General features: G+C 49.1%; 1 long non-coding RNA gene across 1 annotated transcript; it reads right to left on the reverse strand.

The window, feature by feature from the left end:
• On the reverse strand, window positions 677–17,844 carry LOC108638199. The gene is made up of 3 exons (XR_001919646.1): window positions 17,718–17,844; window positions 15,893–16,097; window positions 677–1,240 (listed from the first exon to the last, which is right to left on the reverse strand). It is a non-coding gene; the product is annotated as an uncharacterized LOC108638199 (long non-coding RNA).

Here is a 19,768-nt window from a genome sequence, read left to right on the forward strand (position 1 = left end):
CTGGTTGAAAGCTCAAGAGACAGCTAAAGGCTTTGAAATCATCAATTTATTAATTATAAAGCCGTGGGCAGGAATGAAATCCCTCCTGGCTGTGGGCATTGAGAGAGAAGCAAAGGGGAAGCAGGAGGATGGCGTGAGAAGACCGAGAGAATAAGAGGAGAAGAGAAGAAGGGGACCAGGAGGGATGTGAGGAAGCCGGCGGCAACCTGGCAGAGGGCGGAGGCCGCAGGAGCCGCGCGGAGCACGTGTCCAGAGATGAAGCAGAGGCTGCCGAATGGGAGCGAGAAACGGAGTCAGGGCAGCTCACAGCGCAGGCGCGTCCTGGGACCCACCACCGAGGGGAGGGGCGCTCACAGCGCCTCCACGTGGCCTCTGCACGACCAGCCCGCAATGGATTCAGTCGCTAAGTCAGGTGTGACTCTCTGTGACCCCATGGACTGCAGCACGCCAGGCCTCCCTGTGCATCGCCAACTCCCGAAGTTTACCCAGACTCATGTCCATTGAGTCCGTGATGCCATCCAGCCATCCCATTCTGTCCCGCCCCTTTCTCCTCTGCCTTCAAGCTTTGCCAGCATCAGGGTCTTGTCCAATGAGTCGGTTCTTCACATCACACAGCCAAAGTATTGGAGCTTCGGCTTCAGCATCAGCCCTTCCAGTGAATATTCAGGACTGATTTCCTTTGGGATGGACTGGTTGGATCTCCTTGCAGTCCATGGGACTAGAGATTAGGAATGGAACAATCATGAGGTTATTGTGCTGATTAAAGTCGTGTGAAACTCGTCTCCCTCAAAAGCACGGGGAAAAGACATAGAATATGGAGGCTGCGCTGTTTCTCTTAACTGCTTTTTCCCGTGAAGCAAATCCCAGCCGCTCCCACTCTGTGCTTTTCGGTGTTGCCCCAAGCGGCACATGCTCGCTCAAACCTGGTTCTCAGGTCTTCCCCGAAGTCCCGTGAGTTACGCGATATATGTTCAATAAATTCCTTTTCTACTCGTGTCATCAAGGAAGTGTTCGTTTGCTTACTAGTAGAACTCTGACTGATACAAGTCCCTGATCTTGTCCTGGAAAATAACAATACTAAAATCTCCAGGCTCTATTGGATAAGTTAAGAAATGATTTATTCATTAACATGCCATCTTCATGTCAACCAAGAAACGAAGCTGGGACGTCCCTGGCCGTCCAGTGGTTAAGACTCCATGCTTCCAGCGCTGGGCTGTAGTTTCGATCCCTCATCAGGAGACTAAGATCCAGAATTAAAAATAAATAAAAAGTAATAAATGTTAAAAACCTTAATAAGAAAATTTTAATAAAATAATTATTAAAAATAAAATTAATGAATAAACAAACAAAATTTTAAAAACTTTATTTTTTAAAAAAAATGAAGCCTGATCTCTCAATGGGAGGAGCCCCCAAAATCCTGGACCATCTTTAATCTGCCCCATCGAGGAACAGGGAGCTGGTGAAGGGCTTCTTTTTTCTTTTTTGGACTATGGGATTTCTCAAAAACATTTTTAATGTGGAAAAACACAAAGAAGGGCATTAGAAATCACCCCAAGCCTGCTACTTGGAATTGACGCCATGACATCGTGCAGAATCCCCTTTCGATACCCTTGAAGCACCACCTTCCCAGACTCTTCATGTATTTCCTCACTTTTCCGCAGAAGGACTTTAAATAGGAACGAGACGTTATTAAATTTGCACGTCGAAACATTACTTCGGCCTCAGCCCGGGGAAACAACCTGGCGGGCAGACAAGCCAGGCAGCTATCGCTGTGATGTCACGACAGCCTGCGAAGGCTGCGCTGCAGAAGGGGGTGGCATTAGCTGCTCCAGGAGTCTCTCCACACTTAGGTTTTTGGACAATTCACGGCTTCCCAGGTGGCTCAGTGGTAAAGAATCCACCGACAATGCAGGAGAAGCAGGTTCGATCCCTGGGAAGATCCCCTGGAGGAGGAAATAGCAACCCACTGCAGTATTTTTACCTGGAGAATCCCACGGACAGAGGAGCCTGGTGGGCTACAGTCCGGGAGGCCACAAAGAGTCAGACGTGACTGAGCGACTAAACAGCAGTGGACACTCTAACTTTTAACAACACTATATAAAAGGCTTTGCAGACGCAACCAGCACAAGGCCAGTCCAGAAACAGGCTGGAGAAAGAGGCCCTTGGATGTATTTCTCACTCACACTACAAATCTACCCCAGAGAGCCTGCAATTCCGTTCCGTCTTATCTTCACATCAGATCTCAGTTTTTAAATGTGGCCTCTGTCCAGAACATCATGGCAGAGGGAAAAAACTAGCTCTTCAAGCTTCCCTAGAGGAGGGACCCAGAGCGGTTCCTCGTGCGTTTCACTGGTCCAAGCACAGCTTGGGTCAGGGAAGTTGGAAACGGAGCCAAGAAGACTCAGGCCAGCCTGCGGGCCCCTATGATCTGGTCTCTGGCGGCCCCAGATCTTAGCCCTGCCGCTTCGTGCCCACATATCCTCGGGCCACTCGGAAGCCTTGCTGTTGTTCAAACAATACAGACCCACGCCCATGTCAGGACTGGCTGTCCCGTCCGCTGACCCCCCCACAGCCTCCGGGCCCCGGCCCCAGCCCTGCAGGTCACCTGACTCTTATTCCAAATGCAGCCTTCCTTCTCCTCCCGTGCTAGCCCCATCCCAGTCCTGTTCACTCCCTATTCGTCGCTGTATGACGCGTGTATTTTGCCAGTTTGTTTGATCTCTCTGTGGGCCTCTCTTTCTTACTGTTTGTCTCTGTCTGTCTCCCCCCCACCCCCGACATACACACACACATACAGAGAGACAGAGATGAAAGCTTCACAAGGGCAAGGTTTTTGCTTTGATCCCTGTTGTGCCTCTGATACTTAGAACAGCATCTGGTACATAAAAGTGCCAAAAATACCTTTGAAAGAGTCCGTAACGGATGGACGAATACTAGAAAGGGAATTAGCACAGGAGAAAGACATAAAATGTTCACTAAATTATAGCTATATATCTCTCACTACACAGCAGTGTCTGGCTAAATAAATACCCCTTAATTCATTTGATTGGCCTTCATTTGAAAACTCCAGACTGTAAAAGTGAACTTGCAGATACAATGTATTTACCAGCCTTCGGGAGGACAGATAGTTTTCAGTTCAGTCACCTGGATTCTTTGCAACCCCATGGACTGCAGAACGCCAGGCCTCCCTGTCCATCACCAACTCCTGCAACCCCATGGAATGCAACACGCCAGGCTTCCCTGTCCATCACCAACTCCCGGAGTTTACCCAAACTCATGTCCACCGAGTTGATGATGCCATCCAACCATCTCATCCTCTGTCATCCCCTTCTCCTCCTGCCCTCAATCTTTCCCAGCATCAGGGTCTTTTCAAATGAGTCAGCTCTTCGCATCAGGTGGCCAAAGTACTGGAGTTTCAGCTTCATCATCAGTCCTTCCAATGAACACCCAGGACTGATCTCCTTTAGGATGGACTGGTTGGATCTCCTTGTAGTCCAAGGGACTCTCAAGACACTTCTCCAAACCACAGTTCAAAACCATCAATTCTTCACAGTCCAGCTCTCACATCCACACATGACTGCTGGATAAACCATAGCTCTGACTAGATGGACCTTTGTCGACAAAGGCATGTCTCTGCTCTTGAACACGCTGTCTCGGTTGGTCACAGCTTTCCTTCCAGGGAGCAAAGCGTCTTTTAACTTCACGGCTGCAGTCACGATCTGCAGTGGTTTTGGACCCCAAGAAGTCTTAGTTACCTGGTTTTTTTTTTAATTTTTAAAAACAGAACAATTTGGGGGGGCCACACTGCACAGCGGGCTTGTGGGATCTTACCCGGGATCAAACCTGTGCCCCAGCAGTGGGAGAGCAGAGTCCTAACCTCTGGACTGCCAGGGCAGTCCCCCAGATTTCTAACTCAAGCTTAATTCTGGAACAAGGGCCACCCTGTGTCGTCACTGTCCTCAGTGAGCATACTTTATTCTTTGAATGTGAAGAGGGAAGGCGAGTACTTATTTATAAGAAGAAGAAAAAGAGATAAAGGAAGAGAAGAAAAGAGGGGAAGGGGAAAGGGAGGAGGAAGAGAGAGGAAGACAAAGCGGAAGGGTCTCCTTGAAATCAGGAGCCCATGTCTCCCGACAGCACAGCCCGTGATCTCCTTGCCGTCCCAGGGACTCTGAGAGCCCAGTGACTTTCACAGTACAGTCCCCTGGAAAGCCCTAAAGCTTTCAAGACTCCACAGTCACACAGACATTTCTAAACCTCATGGGGTCTTCTCTGCCTGGTCCCAACATCAGCTGTGAAGTGGACTGCAGAGGTGGCTGCTTGCTGAGAGGGTCTATTCTGCCACGTTGACCCATCCACGGTTCACTGAAGCACAGGACGTATCGGACTTGATCACTGAGCTTCAGGAATATGTCTTGAGAATCAATGGAACCAACGTAATTTTTGTATCTGAAGTTCTTCAGACTTTGCAAGTATAGGAAGATTTCCTCCCTTATTCCCCACAACCTCTCATCCCTAAGAGCTGTGGACGCAAAGTGAGGTCTCTGCTTCCGTGGCTCAGGCGTCACCACCATTTTACAAACACGGAGGGGGACTAGGGCACTTCGGTTCAGTTCAGTCGCTCAGTCGTGTCCAACTCTTTGCAACCCCATGAATCACAGCATGCCAGGCCTCCCTGTCCATCACCAACTCCCGGAGTTCACTCAGACTCACGTCCATCGAGTCAGTGATGCCATCCAGCCATCTCTTCCTCTGTCGTCCCCTTCTCCTCCTGCCCCCAATCCCTCCCAGCATCAGAGTCTTTTCCAATGAGTCAACTCTTCACATGAGGTGGCCAAAGTATTGGAGTTTCAGCCTCAGCATCAGTCCTTCCAACGAACAATCAGGACTGGTCTCCTTTAGGATGGACTGGTTGGATCTCCTTGCAATTCAAGAGTCTTCTCCAACACCACAGTTCAAAAGCATCAGTTCTTCACTTAGAAGGTCCTATTTCCAGAGTAAAAGATCAAAGAGGTCAAAGGAACAAGTGGTCACTGAACGAGAAATATTTTTAGAAGGCTTAACTCACAGAAGTAACAGGTGTCTTCTTCCCGCTCTGCCCTCCTTCTCCACAAAGAAGACCCACTGCGGTCTTAATGAACATCATCCAGGGATAACGTAGTCATGCCGAGGTCTAGGATGATATCCTTGTACAGGCAGAGAAGCTGGTCTGAGAGGTCAAGGGGCACCCAACTTTTTGGGGAATGGAAGTCAGGCACGGTCCCCCATGCTCCTTCTCTGCTGAACTTTCCTGTGACTCCAGACAAATAGTACCACGTGCAGAAGCAACGGCTCTTCTCCACGATGATATGGTCAGTGAAACAATCTGATTGGCAGAGAGGCAGCCCACCATCTACCCTTGAATCGGGCAAGCAAATCATAAAAGTTCAGGCTGTTCTTTGAGGCCTTGGAGAAACAGATTCACCCATGATGCCTTCGTGTATTCCAGGAATTTCTTACAAACTAGGCCACTAGTTGGTTACTGGCTTGCTGCATCACGGTGGAGAACACTGTCCTTTATTTTATTGATGTATAATCCATGGGGCCAGAAAGAGTCAGACACGACCGAGCGACTAACAGCTTCACTCTCACAGCTGATTTACAACGCGGTGTTGGTTTCTGCTGACATCAGAGTGATTCGGTTGTAATACAGGCATATTCCCTTTCACAATCTCTCCCGTTGTGGCTTATCACGGGACACTGCGTACACTTCCTGTTTCATACGGCAGGCCCTTGCTGCTCACCCGTCTTACATAAAATAGCTTGCATCTGCTCCTGCTAAACTCCAGTCTGTCCCTCCCGCTTCCCCTCTCCCCCTGGCTCCACGAGCCTATTCTGTGTTAGAGGACACTATTCTGACGATCAGCCTTTTCTTGCTAGGTGGCATGCTCAGTCCCTCAGTCATGTTCAACTGTTTTGCAACCCTATGAATGCCCATCAGGCTCCTCTGTCCATGGAATTTCCCAGGCAAGAATACTGGAGTGGGTTGCCATTTCCTCCTCCAGGGGATCTTCCTGACCCAGGGATCTGACCCGTGTTTCCTGTGTCCCCTGCATTACAGGCAGATTCTTTACTGCTGAGCCACAGGGGAAGCAATGAGTTTTCAAAACTGATCCAAGCTGAGCATCCATAATCTGATAAAGGACGACCATGGAAAACCCATAGCTGCGGCTGCTGCTGCTAAGTCGCTTCAGTCGTGTCCGACTCTGTGCGACCCCATAGACGGCAGCCCATCAAGCTCCACCGTCCCTGGGACTCTCCAGGCAAGAACACTGGAGTGGGTTGCCATTTCCTTCTCCAATGCATGAAAGTGAAAAGTGAAAGGGAAGTTGCTCAGTCCTGTCCGACTCTTAGCGACCCCATGGACTACAGCCTACCAGGCTCCTCCGTCCATGGGATTTTCCAGGCAAGAGTGCTGGAGTGGGGTGCCATTGCCTTCTCCCATAGCAGGCACATATTAAATGCTCAGTAAATATCAACCACTGTTGTTTGCACATGTAAATTTTCAGTTGTATGCAATCAAAACTGTTAGCATCCTTCCTTAGCACTTCATCTGGTGACTGATCACTCATCTTTCAAAATTCAACTCAAGAAGCTCATTGAAGGCACTGCTCCCCTGACAGCCTGTGTCTCCCCACTGGAGCATGTGACTGTCGCCACACTGCCAGGACCTAGGTCTTTGTCTGCCCCTAGCTCCCTCTACTCAGTGAGAGACTCCTTAAAATAGAGCTTTGCTCCCATTTTGTACCTTGGCACCCACTTCTGATCTTGGGTCACATATAGACTGAAAGTGAGGGGATGGAAAAAAGATTCTCCATGCAAATGGAAATCAACAAAAATAAATCCAATTCGGCTTTTATAACTTTTAGAAGACATTTTAAATGTTATACTTACTTATTTAAACAAATAGGAAAACTCAGGGGTTTTGACTTTTTAATTAATTTTTACTGAGTCTGGTTGGTTTACAATGTTGGGTACAGCAGGGTGAATCAGGTATCTCCTCTTTTTTGGATTTCCTTCCCATTCAGGTCACCACAGAGCACTGAGTAGGGTTTCCTGTGCTACAGAGGTTTTCATTAGTTGCCTCTTTTACACAGTGATGAATGTATGGGGCCTCCCCCTTGGCACAGCGGTGAAGAACCTGCCTGCCAGCGCAGGAGACGCAGAAGACGTGGGTTCATTCCCTGAGTTGGGAAGGCTCCCTGGAGAAGGAAATGGAGCTCACTCCAGTGGTCTTGCCTGGAGAATCCTCGTGGACAGAGGAGCCTGGCGGACTGCAGTCCATGGGGTCGCAAAGAGTCAGACACGACTGAGGGGCTAAGCACAGCAAACATATGTCCATTCCAATCTCCCAGTTCAGCCCACCCCTTGCTCGCCCTGGGGTTTTGCTTTTGAAAGCTGGTGCTCTTTGGTTTTCATCTGAGGAGCTGTTGGAGGACTCGACGGCGATCTTCCGGAGAGGAAGCGCCAGACACCCTGCTGGCCTGACTCTTCGTCACACAACCGGAGGTGCCCGTCTGCCAGCCGCCAGCCTTCTCACTATGCCTGACACCAGGCAGCTGCAGGGACCGGGCAGCCCCTTGGGCACCGCTGTCCGAGGCAGGCAGCCCTTGGCCCTCCTGTGCACAGGCGCGCACACACACGCACACGCGGCACGGCCAGCACAGGATATAACCTTCTGTCAGCATCCTCTTCATTCATTAGCAAGCACACCTCGTCTTTTTAAAAACAGTCACCAAAATGACAGCTGACTCCCTGCCTTTCCAAAAACTCAGCCCCAGGAAACAGCAGTTGATCCGACTTAATGCTCTACATTTGGCCGTTTTTCAGGCTTGCCATTTTTCAGCTGAACTGAAGATCCTGAATGATAGATAGCTATGTCTCATATAAAAAGAATACTATATGATCCATGTAACAGATTCTATTTTAACACTGATGTTTATTATGAAATCAATGATACATTATTACATTGCAGGAATGAGAGGCCAACCGAATTGACTTAGACACATTAATAGATTCCTTCACATATTAATATGAATAAAAGAATACTATAAAAATGTGGGGCTGCCCAGGTGGCTCAGTGGTAAAGAATCTGCCTGCTAATGCAGGAGTCACAGGCGACGCAGGTTTGATCCCTGGGTCAGGAAGATCCTCTGGAGGGGTAAATGGCAATCCACTCCAGTATTCTTGCCAGGATAATCCCATGGACAGAGGAGCTGGGTGGGCTACCTGTCCATGGGGTCGCAAAGAGTCAGATGTAACTTAGCATCTAAACAACATAATACCAATTAAATTAGGAAAATATCTTTGTTTAAGAAAGACAGGAAACTGGCACAGATGATGAGTTCATGGAAAACTTAACTTTATAAAATTAATAATTTTTTTATTTTTAAATGACTGATCCTATAAGTAGGTCATTGAGCAAATATTTCATGACCTACTATGTGGTCAAGCATCATTCCAGATGCTGGGAGAAGACGATGCTCTCATGGACCTTACCTTCTGGATGGACGAAACAGACAGTAAATAGATAAACAGATAAACAAGGAAGATAATTTCAGGTTGCGACAACTGCTTTGAAGGACACAGGCTAACGTGATAAGAATCCCTGCAGGTAGGAGGCACTACATGTCCGTAGGAAAGTACAGACCTGGGTCAAGAAGACCTTAAGATCTGAACTATGTTCAGGGATTGGGAGAACAGGAGAGGAACAGCTCAGCACAGGACAGCCCATGCGTGGGAGGGCAGAGGCAGTGACGCCGGGTCTTCAGCTCCGTTCAGTCGCTCAGTCGTGTCCGACTCTGCGACCCCATGAATCGCAGCACGCCAGGCCTCCCTGTCCATAGCCAACTCGCAGAGTTCACCCAAACTCATGTGCATCGAGTCAGTGATGCCATCCAGCCATCTCATCCTCTGTCATCCCCTTCTTCTCCTGCCCCCAATCCCTCCCAGCATCAGAGTCTTTTCCAATGAGTCAACTCTTCGCATGAGGTGGCCAAAGTACTGGAGCTTCAGCTTCAGCATCAGTCCTTCCAATGAACAAGTTATTGGTGTGCGTCAGATCTGTTTTTAAAAAGCACCTCTCCCACCTCTGCCTGGGAGTCGCTGAAGCAGGATTCTTTCAAGAGCGCAGGAGAAAGTGATCCCGTCAGGAATGCCGCTGGGTGGGCATGTGGATTTGCCCTGAATGTCAGAACCAGGCGGGGCATTCCAGAGAGCGAGGTCAGACCGCGGTCAACTGTAGATAGAGGCTGACTTAAAGCACCAAGTGTGGGGAGAGATCCCGGGGAGAGAGCAAAAAAGAGAAGAACTCAAAGCCCAGGAAGCTGCCACTGTCTGTATCTTAAGATACATTTTGTTGACTCAATGTCTTCAATAACCTCAGCAGCCAAACTGCCACAGGAAATTAGAGTCCCACCAAAGGATGCTTCCAGCCTCAGAGGAATCATGAAACACCCAAATCACGCCCACTCCGGGTATGCAGCCGTGAAAACTCCCAGTTGTGTTTTTGGAGAACACACCAGCTTTTTATTCCCTGCATGTATTTGCAAGCAATAAGGAAAATAGGTGATCTGTGGGTAATTAATAGGCACCAAAATAAACCTGGGCACTTCGTTTCAGCTGATGAGCGTCGGGCAGTTCCTGTTTCCATTTATAAGGGAGGCTCTCACTCGTCAGCAATGTGTGACTTAGAGCTGCCACAGCCGGCTAAACACACAAGCCAGCTTCCCTTCCGACAGTGTAACTAAAATTAAAGGAACAGTCCGGACATCAAACCAGGACGTTGCATCCCAGTTCTCCGGCCCCTGGCCTGTTTTCCATCACAGGTTACCTGGTCTCATGGCTTCAGCTACTTCCTCTCTGCCGTTGATCCGGTTCTCGCTCTCTCTCTCCCTCCCTCCCCCAACCCTGTCTCTCTCTTTCTGTCTTTCTCTCTCAATCCCATAAATCTATTCCGTGCCCGGGACACAGGTATCAGTTGCCACTGAGACGTTCCCTCTTTGATGTCACCCGCATCTTTGGTTCAAAGGAACCAAAGGCTCTGGTTCCCAATGCAATTTCTCCTCCCGTATCAGCTGTGATTGGTACCACATTTCGTCCTAACATAGCAACCTGCAGAGCGGAGATCCTAGGCTGAGCCAGAGCTGGGATCGCACAGCCAGGCTTATCTGAAGATCCTGTCCCAGCATATCTAGAGGACCAGCGGTGCATCAGAAGTTAGCTAGAGAATAAAGGACCAGAATGAAACGAACAGGCCAGAGATGGCAGCCCAGGATCTGCTCAGATACTGATCCCTCGACGCGGCCCCGTGGATTCACCTCTGAGCCGGTGTGTTGAAGCGGAACGAATTTCTATTATGACACAAAGCTTTGTAGCCCAGAGCATGGCCCAGAAGAGACGTGAAGGCCTTGAGAAGAAGAGACGTGAGAATACAGGAGATTGCATTCCCAAGGAAAGATGAAGATGAAACCAAAAAGGGCCTCTTACAGAAATATCAAATGGAATAGCGAGAATATCTGCAAAGCAAGAACAAGCTGAAATTTTCACAAATCAGAAGCGTCCAAGATTGACAGAGACGGGGAGGAAGCAAGCCGCTAAGATGCACCAGCAGAGCTAGAAGGGCGGCAGAGTCTCTGGTCGTGGAAAATCAGCTCAAGAGGAACTAGCCTGAGGCCGCCAGGAGAGCCAGGAACAGCCCCCCCGAGCCCCCAGCCCCCTGCTCGCTCTTCTGGAGCAGGTCCACAGGCAGAGTCACAGCGCTGCTCTGTCCCGTTCTCCCAACACCAGAACAATTCCATGCCGAACGTCCCCGCAGACCAGCCGGGTAAAAGGACGTGATCAGTGAGGCCGGCCTCTTCCCGCCCACAGGGCCTTACAGCAGCGGCTTATCTAAGCGCTGAGCATTTGGCGGGCGGAGGACTGTGATTTATCAGGAGATCTTGGCCACATGTTTCTGCAGCCCGCAGATCTGATCAGTGAGGGCAATGGAAACCCGTGGAAACTGCCACTTGGTGAGTTACCATCATCCACGTGGTCGTGCCAAAGCAGCCTGGGGGCCCAGACCATTGTGACACCGAGAAAGTAGAAGAATTATTCCCTGTTCAGGGTCAGCAGGATCTCGCACTCTGGGGTGGATCCAGACGCATCCACCCAAACTGCAGTCTCACCCAGCGCTGGTCACCAGAGGCTACTAACGTTTGCACGCATGCACGCTAAGTCACTCCAGTCGATTTTTGTTACCCCATGGACTCCTCTGTACCCTCTGCTCCTCCATTGTAGCCTGCCAGGCTCCTCTGTCCACGGGATTCTCCAGGCAAGAAAACTGGAGTGGGTAGCCATGCCCTCCTCCAGGGGATCTTCCCAACCCAGGGATTGGACCCAGGTCTCCCACACTGCAGGCTTATTCTTTGCCATCTGAGCCACTGGGAAGCCCTCTCCAATGGGTACACCAGACACTTGAGTGGGATGCAATGCCTCAGCTTTAGACTTGAGGAACTGTGCAACAGGGAGTACAGTAGGAACCAGAGATCAAATCGCCAACGTCTATTGGATCACAGAAAGCAAGGGAATTCCAAGAAAATACCTACTTCTGCTTCATTGACTATGCAAAAGCCTTTGACCGTGTGGATCACAACAAACTGTGGAAACTTCTTAAAGAGATGGGAATACCAGACCACCTTACCTACCTCCTGCAAAACCTGTATGCATGTCAAGAAGCAACAGTTAGAACTGGACACTGAACAACTGACTGATTCAAAATTGGAAGGAGTACGTCAAGGCTGTATATTGTCACCCTGCTTATTTAACTTATATGCAGAGTACATCATGAGAAATGCTGGGCTGGAGGAAGAACAAGCTGGAATTAAGATTGCTGGGAGAAATATCAATAACCTCAGATATGCAGATGACACCACCCTTATGGCAGAAAGTGAAGAAGAGCCTTGATTTTCTCCCTGCTAAAGAGCCTCTTGATGAAAGTGAAAAAGTTGGCTTAAAACTCAGCATTCAAAAAATGAAAATTATGGCATTCATGGCAAATGGATGGGGAAACAGTGTCAGACTTTATTTTTTGGGGCTTCAAAATCACTGCAGATGGTGAAATTAAAAGACTCTTGCTCTTTGGAAGAAAAGCTATGACCAACCTAGAGAGCATGTTGAAAAGCAGAGACATTACTTTGCCAACAAAGGTCCATCTAGTCAAAGCTATGGTTTTTCCATTAGTCTTGTATGGGTGTGAGAGTTGGACCATAAAGAAGGCTGAGGGCCGAAGAATTAATGCTTTTGAACTGTGTTGCTGGAGAAGACTCTTCAGAGTCCCTTGGACTACAAGGGGATCAAACCAGTCAATCCTAAAAGAAATCAGTCCTGAATATTCACTAGAAGGACTGATGCTGAAGCTGAAGCTCCAATACTTTGGTCACCTGATGCAAAGAGCTGACGCACTAAAAAAGACCCTGATATTGGGAAAGATTGAAGGCAGAAGGAGAAGGGGATGACAGAGGATGAGATGGTTGGATGGCATCACCAAGTCGATGGACATGAGTTTGAGCAAGCTCCGGGTGATGGTGAAGGACAGGGAAGCCTGGCGCGATGCAGTCTGTGAGGTCACGAGGAGTCGGACATGACTGAGCAACTGAACAGCAAGAGCAGGAAATGGTCGTTTCATCCAGCTCTTCTTCGGCCTGAGTGCACACAACACTGAGGCCTGACCCCAGTTCGAGGAAAAGACCACCAGGCTCACAAAGTCAGTGTCGGTTTTGTAACCAACAAAACTGGTTACAAGGGGGTGTGCACACCGACGGGGAGTCTCAGGAAGAGGCTGTGTGGGGAGGGGGTTTTGTAGGACTTGGGTCTGTGCTGATTTATTCTAAGGCAGGGAGGGCAGGGGCAACTGGAATCAGCCAGAGTTGGAGGTGGTCCTGAAGTGGGGTGGTCTAACCATCGGGTGTCCCAGGGATCCTTGTCCGGGGGCGGGAGGAACAGAGAGAGCCTGGGGAGCAAAGCTGGTGATAAGGAGGCGTGGGTCAGTCCCGGCCATTGTGCGGCTGCGCTGTGACCACGCCTCTGTGACTGTCGGGAACACCAGAGCCTTCTTACCAGGGCTGACTTGTTATTTTCTCGAGCGCCACAAGAAGTTAGTCGGTGTTGGGCAGGGGGAGGGGAAAGGAGATCTGAATAAGCCTGTGACACAGTGTTAAATAAACACAATACTGGGCTTCCAGGAGTTTTTTACAGACTCAAATCTCCCAAGACACCCCCATCGGGGTCAGCACAGACGCCTGATTCTGCTCCAGCAGAAGCGGGAGCCGCCGGGGCTTCTCCCCTCCCCGAGGTCATCTCCACTCTGACCGCTCTTCCTCTCCACTCTGTGCCCACCCCTCTCTGCTCTCCCCACCGAGCCTCCTCGCGTTTCACAAGCACTTCCGTTCCTTCTTCCCAGAATGCTTTTCCCCACGTGGCTGCAGAAAACCATCCCCTCCCCTCCTTCAGGCCTTTTGCAAATGGAACCTTCCACGAGGGCCTCCCTGTTTTCGCTCCATGAAACCCACCTCCCCCGACGCCTCCAAACGCCCTGGTCATTGCTTAATTTTTCTTCTGAGCACTCATTACATCTAAGTTACTCTCCACTTTATTTTTTTATTATTATTATTTTTTCTTTACGGTCTTTCTGCCTATGTGAGCATGCACTTTTTTATTATTTTTAAATTTAATTTTTATTTTATATTGGAGTATATTTGATTTGAGCTTCCCTGGTGGCTCAGAGGTTAAAGCGTCTGCCTGCAATGCGGGAGACCTGGTACTCTTGCCTGGAGAATCCCAGGGGCGGAGGAGCCTGGTGGGCTGCGTCCATGGGGTCGCAAAGAGTCGGAGACGACTGAGCGACTTCACTTCACTTGAATGCTTGGACTGAGCGACTTCACTTCTCCCGGGCACTTGATTTACAATCTTGTATTCTCTTCGGGTGTGTAGCAAAGTGATTCGGTTCTACAGGTACTTACACCTGCTCTTTTCTGCGTTCTTTTTCCATCTAGGTTATTACAGAATATCGAGTGGAGTTTCCTGTGCTGTACAGTAGAACTTTGAAAGAGAAAGTTGCTCAGTCGTGTCCGACTCTTTGTGACCCCATGGACTATACAGTCCGTGGAATTCTCCAGGCTAGAATACTGGAGTGGGTAGCCTTTCCCTTCTCCAGGGGATCTTCCCAACCCAGGGATCGAACCCAGGTCTCCCGCGTTGCAGGCGGCTTCTTTACCAGCGGAGCTCTCGGGGAGGCCCGCAGTGGGTCTTGGCCTGTCATCTCTGTTCCGTGTAGCAGTGCGCATCTGTTAACCTCAGGCTCCTGTCTCGTCCCTCCTACTCCCTTTCTCCTTTGGTGACGTTTGTTTCTATGTCTGTGAGTCAGCTTCCGCTTTGTGAATAAGATCACTGTATCACTCTTAAGATTCCACACCTAAGTGATGTCCCACGACAGCTGTCTTTCTCTGCCTGACTCGCTTCACTTAGTATAATAACCTCTAAATCCATCCATGGTGCCGCAAACGGCATCATTCCACCCTTTCCACTGTGTACATGTACCACGTCTTTGTCAATTCACCTGTTGATGGACATTTAGGTTGCTTCCACGTCTTGGAGAAGGAAATGGCAACCCACTCCAGTATTCTTGCCTGGAGAATCCCAGGGACAGAGAAGCCTGGTGCGCTACAGTCCATGGGGTTGCAAAGAGTCGGACACAAGTGAGTGACTTCACTTACTTACCATGTTTTGGCTATTATAAATAGTTCTGCAATGAACATCGGGGTACATGTATCTTTTCAAAGTATAGTTTTCTCCAAATATATGCCCAGGAGTGAGATTGCTGGGTCATATGGTAGTCTTATTTTTAGTTTTTTAAGGAACTTCCATACCGTTTCCATAGTGGCTGTACCAATTTACATTCCCACCAACAGTGCAGGAGGGTCCTTTTCCCTGCACCCTCTCCAGCACTTATGGTTTGTGGACTTTTCAATGATGGTCATTCTGACCAGTGTGAGGTAATACTTCATTGTAGTTCCAATTAGCATTTCTCTAATATTAATGGTTAGCAACGTGCAGTGTCTTTTCACGTTCCTGTTGGCCACCTGTGAGTCTCTCTTGGAGAAATGTCTGTTTAGACCTTCGGTCAGGGATTTTTAAACACTTTGCCCCGTGGGGCGTCCCCAGGGCTGGAACTGTGGCGGGTGATACAGGCAGGCACAGGATACAAATTTGTCAAGTGAGTGACTAGGCAAACCCCTCCCAACAGAGGGAGTGGGGAGTGAAGCCCACGTTTTCAATGCACACCCTGTGAAGAGGTCTGGGGAGAACCTCGGGGACTCTTCCTCCAAAGCTTTAGAATCAAGTCTCCAGTTCTCACTCAAGTCAGTCTTTCCTTCAAAATCCAGCCACCAGCCTGGAATGGAATACTTCAGACCACTAGATGGCGCCGTTCACCAGGCATTGTTGGACTCTGTCGTCCTAGAGTCCTGACTTCTGAAATCACCTTCTTGGAGAGGATGAATTCCAGGGAACGGTGACCACTCCCTAGGCCATGTCTCCAGACCAGGGAGAAACCCAGAGTGCCATCGCATCACTTATCAACTAGCCACGCCCACCACAGAGCGCAGATTAACCCTTTGATGGGAACAAAAGATGTTTTTAGTGCAACCGACCCCGGGTGCCCCCAGGAACTGGTTCCAGGAACCTTCCCCATATCAAGCTTCCCTGGTGGCTCAGAGGTTAAAGCGTCTGCCTGCCATGCAGGAGACCTGGGTTCGATCCCTGGGTCGGGATGATCCCCAGAGAAGGAAATGGCAACTTGCTCTAGTATTCTTACCTGGAGAATCCCATGGACGGAGGAGCCTGGTGGGCTACAGTCCACGGGGTTACAAAGAGTTGGACACGACTGAGCGACTTCACTTTTCCCCATATAAAAATGAATTCCTTAGGGACTTCACTGGCGGCCTAGTGGGTAAGACTCCACGCTTCCCCTGCTGAGGGCACAGATTCCAACCCTGGTTGGGGAACTAAGATCCCACATTCTGTGCAAGGCAGGAAAAAAATCAAATCTTTTACATAAAACAGCACGGTATTTGCACACAACCTAGGCACACCTCCCACATACTTTAAACCATCTCTGCATCACTTGTAACACCTAATACAATGCAGTGTTAGCGTCAGACACGCAGAGTCACGCCTGACTCTCTGCAACCCCGTAGACCTCGCCCACTAGGCTCCTCCGCCCATGGGATTTTCCAGGTGAGAATGCTGGAGTGGGCTGCCATTTCCTTCTCCAGGGGACCTTCCCGACCCAGGGATCGAACCTGGGTCTCTTGTACTGCAGGGGAATGTTTCACCGTCTGCGCCCCCAGGGAAGCTCGATAAGGCGTGAGTGCTACGTAAACATTTACTGGCATGGCAGATTCCAAGTTTGCCTTTTAGAACTGGAATTCACTTATTTGAGATTTTCGATCAAAGTATGGTTGAATTCATGAATGCAGAATCCACAGATACGGAGGGCCAGCTGTTCTTCGAGTGATAACCCAGCGAAGGTAAGCAAAGCTGTGAGCCTTTCACAGAAGCAGCAGAGCCCCATGCCTCCCCTTTGAACCTGACCTCTGGCCTTCGGGGCACAGGCCTGCCTTTCTCTCTCTACCCTGGCTCTCTAGAGAACGGCTGAGGGGTCTGGACTCCAACTCTGGTTCTGGCCTCAAGTCGTGGCCGCGTGAGAGGCACGGTGAAACGGAGCGAACAAGTCTGACCGAGTGAACGTCTCCATCACAACCTGCCCCCAGACCCCGAGAGGTTGACCCAGCATCTCCCCACCTGGTTTACGCAGCTGCACGACGCAGGTAAACCCCTGGACAGGAGGGGTGTCATGGGCATTTACTGAGATGCTTCGAGCCAAGTTTTCTATAAAGCTTTCTTTTCCATTTGCAGATACCACCTATATCCGTATGCTAACACTTAAGTCTGGGTGACTGGCTGATCTGATGAACCCAAGTCTGTAATCCGGCTGGTCTTCAGAGGTCCCAGCGAACAGAAACTCCATGACTGAAGCTCCCTGCATTGTCTTGAATGATAGACCATTAGCTCAAGGCTTGTCTGTAAACACAGGCATAGAAAGCTGCTGACTTCATGAATGCCAGCTGATCAGAAACTATTTATGGAGAACCTGTGATATGTTTTGGTGTTTTAGGAAGACAGTTCTGGAAGCCAAAATATGGCAGATTAGGGAGGGAGGTGAAAACAAAGATACCCCTTCTTCAGTGACGTATCATTGTTTCTTTCCCTCGAGAGGAAATATACACATCAAGGATTATTAGATAGGTTGTTAGATTTTTGCCCCTTGTTGTCCCTTTATGTAACCAATAAAACCAGAAATAATGGTTCCATTTGGGGAACAAAGGCACATCCCAGGGTCTATTCACTCACTGCAGCCACGCTCTCGCACACAGATGGGGCCCACGTTGAGTAACACAAAAGTCCAGTTTTGCCCTGACTGGGGACTTCCTGATGGCCAAGCCTATGGGACCATCTCCTTTCCCAGAAGTCACCCTATATTCCAGCGCGTCCTCCCCTATTGAGAGCTGTGGGGCTGACTTCCTGAGCTCCTTCCGCACTGCCGTCACCCTGCCCTTTCCTCACCCCCCAAGGCTTACCTGCTCTCAGGGCTCCTCCTCTCCCCTTTAACCACAGACTACCACGTAAATTTATCCATCGCGGGTCTATTCTTTCCCAGCTCTCATTCCGAGTGTCGAAACACTTCAACCAGAAGAGAAAAGGGAGATCGGTTCCCGTGACATGATTTTATAAAAATAGAATGGATTTTATAAAAAGCAGCAGCAGCCAGGAGTGGTACTTACTCACCTAGTAATCACTCTAATTATAGGCAGTTGGGTGTCACGGTCAACCATATTGGGTGTCCGGACGGTTGCATCAGACAGGATGTCTCATTTCCAGCTTCCTCTGTTAATGGCCTGTGCACGCCCTGGTCAGCATCTTTCAATTACAACCTGGTTGTTACACAAATAGGAAGTCCCATTTGCTGAACTGCGGCCTGCAATTTTATCTTACCAAGGATGTTAGATTTTCAGACCCTGGCTTGGTCCTCCCAATCTTCTGCTGAGGTGTGTTTCCCTAGAGAGAATGGATATTTTGTCTGGGAAAAGATGGACCGTAGGAGTTCTAATTGGAGAAAAAAGAGAAAAGGTCAGACTCCTGTTCCCATTTCAGTAAACTGTGTGTTCTCTCCCTCCCTCTCCTCCAGTATTCCTTTGCTTCTGTTACTTGGCTTTGAGAACTCTGTTCCAAGAGTATGGAAGGACTAACCTGCCATACTAACCTTGAGAACTAACCGAGGACATCCCTGGTGGTCTCGAGGTTAAGAGGAGACCTTTCAACGCAAAGATTGCAGGTTCCGTCCATGGTCTGGGAGCTGAGACCCCACACACCTCACGGCCAAAAAGCCAAAACACAAAACAGAAACAATACTGTAACAAATTCGGTAAAGACTTTAAAAGTGGTCCACATCAAAGAATAATTCTTTAAAAAAAAAGATGCCGTAAGTCAGTATCTAAATCAGGAGCTTCCACTCACACAGAAACCACACAAGAACTAGAACTTGAAAAAACCAAAACAGCCTGACAGCAGATGAATTCAGCACCTCTGAATTTATTTATAATCTTTCCCTTGGCTTTTTATCCAAATGGGTTTCTGGGATTTTTTTTTTTAATTTGAGGGTGGAACCTCTCAAAGTGGCACCTTCTGTCTCTCACAGAAGTCACAAGCTGGCTGTCCACAGGCCACATCCAGCCAGCGGACGCACTGAGTTTGGCTCACAGAGTGTTTTTCAAAAAGAAGAATTCATTGTCAGCATTAAAAATTTTTACATAAAAATACAGGTTTCTATAAACAAATATTTCTATATACCTTGACGTAAGATACAGATTTCTGTAGTGTCTTGGGAAAAATAAAACAGATGAGGCCGCCCTGGGATGTTATGCCCACGTGGTACCTGGCGGGTGGTGACCCGGTAGGAAACAGATAAGGCAGACCAGCCGCAAGAAAACGTGGAGCCGGGAAGGGGAGCAGTTTTCTTCTCTGTCCGCATCTCTAGATCGGAGCCTTGATTCTGATGAGCATCCAGTCTACCTCCCCAACGGGTCTGAAACTGAACGCATCTTCCTAAACACCTGCCGGACGTCTGGCTGCTGAAGGAGGCAGAGTGGGCCTCCTGACCACGGCGGAGGTTGGTGGTTTAGTCGCTCAGTCGTGTCCTACTCTTGCAACCCCATGGACTGTAGCCCACCAGGCTCCTCCGCCCATGGGATCCTCCAGGCAAGAATACTGGAGTGGGTTCCCACGGAAATGGCTTTAAATCTTCCCTCTTCTTCCCAACTACCCCCACGTCCCCATCAGCCATTGGGCCCTGAAGCTTAGGCTCTCAAAAGTCCCCTGGACAATGAGACAGCACCTAAAACGTAGCTACTGTGAACTGAGATATGCAGGAAGTGAAAAGGACACACAGGATTTTTTTTTAAATTGCTAGTTTATTTTTAATATTTATTAATTTATATATTTGGCTGCGCTGGATCTTAGTTGAGATCTAGTTCCCCAACCAGGGAACAAACCTGGGCACCCTGCCCTGGGATCTCAGAGTCTTAGCCGCCAGACCACCTGGGAGGTCCCAGAAACATGGGATTTTAAATAT

This window comes from Capra hircus, chromosome 19 (genome assembly GCF_001704415.2).
Source record: "Capra hircus breed San Clemente chromosome 19, ASM170441v1, whole genome shotgun sequence".
In the NCBI taxonomy this organism is placed as follows: Eukaryota; Metazoa; Chordata; class Mammalia; order Artiodactyla; family Bovidae; genus Capra; species Capra hircus.